The sequence below is a fragment of the Sinocyclocheilus anshuiensis genome, unplaced genomic scaffold (genome assembly GCF_001515605.1).
Source record: "Sinocyclocheilus anshuiensis isolate Anshui unplaced genomic scaffold, SAMN03320099.WGS_v1.1 scaffold1831, whole genome shotgun sequence".
NCBI classification, from domain to species: Eukaryota; Metazoa; Chordata; class Actinopteri; order Cypriniformes; family Cyprinidae; genus Sinocyclocheilus; species Sinocyclocheilus anshuiensis.
Window position 1 is genome coordinate 127,350 of NW_015551116.1, and position 559 is coordinate 127,908.

A 559-nucleotide genomic window follows, 5' to 3' on the forward strand; every position below is an offset into this window, starting at 1 on the left:
TTTCCGTGTCCACTTTTCTTTTCTACACACTCGCCATGTTTTTGCTGTCACATCGTATCTACACTGGACGCGACAAAGCATTGCAGATCATTTGAACGTCGTGTCAGTACTCAGTACGTTATAAATAGAACGAGTCAGCGGTTTACTGTCGGGGATTTGTCGTGTCGCGCCGCATCCAAGACAGCATCACTGATTATAACCAGTTATTGTATTTTATTGCGCCGCTCGAGTCCGGTGTAGAGACGATGCAAGTTAATGTAGCTTTCTTATGCTGCGTTTGAATTTTCATGCTACATTATTTGAAATTAGCACGGGCCAAACATTTTTCTCTCACGGGCCGGATGTGGTCCGCAGGCCGCCTATTGAGGAACCCTGCCCTACACCAACCCTACACCTCAACCTACCCCTTACAGGAAACTTTGTGCATTTTTACTTTCAAAAAAACTTAATTCTGTGTGATTTATTAGCTTGTTTACCCATGGGGACCTCAATTTAGGTCCCCACCATGACACGAGTCCCCATGAGTCTGTGTGTATTCAGGTTTAAGTCCCCACCAGAA

General features: G+C 45.1%; 1 protein-coding gene across 1 annotated transcript in view; it reads right to left on the reverse strand.

The window, feature by feature from the left end:
• Positions 1-559, reverse strand: part of LOC107663002 (threonylcarbamoyladenosine tRNA methylthiotransferase-like) — a 240,386-nt gene that overhangs the window by 77,645 nt on the left and 162,182 nt on the right. The window lies entirely within an intron of this gene.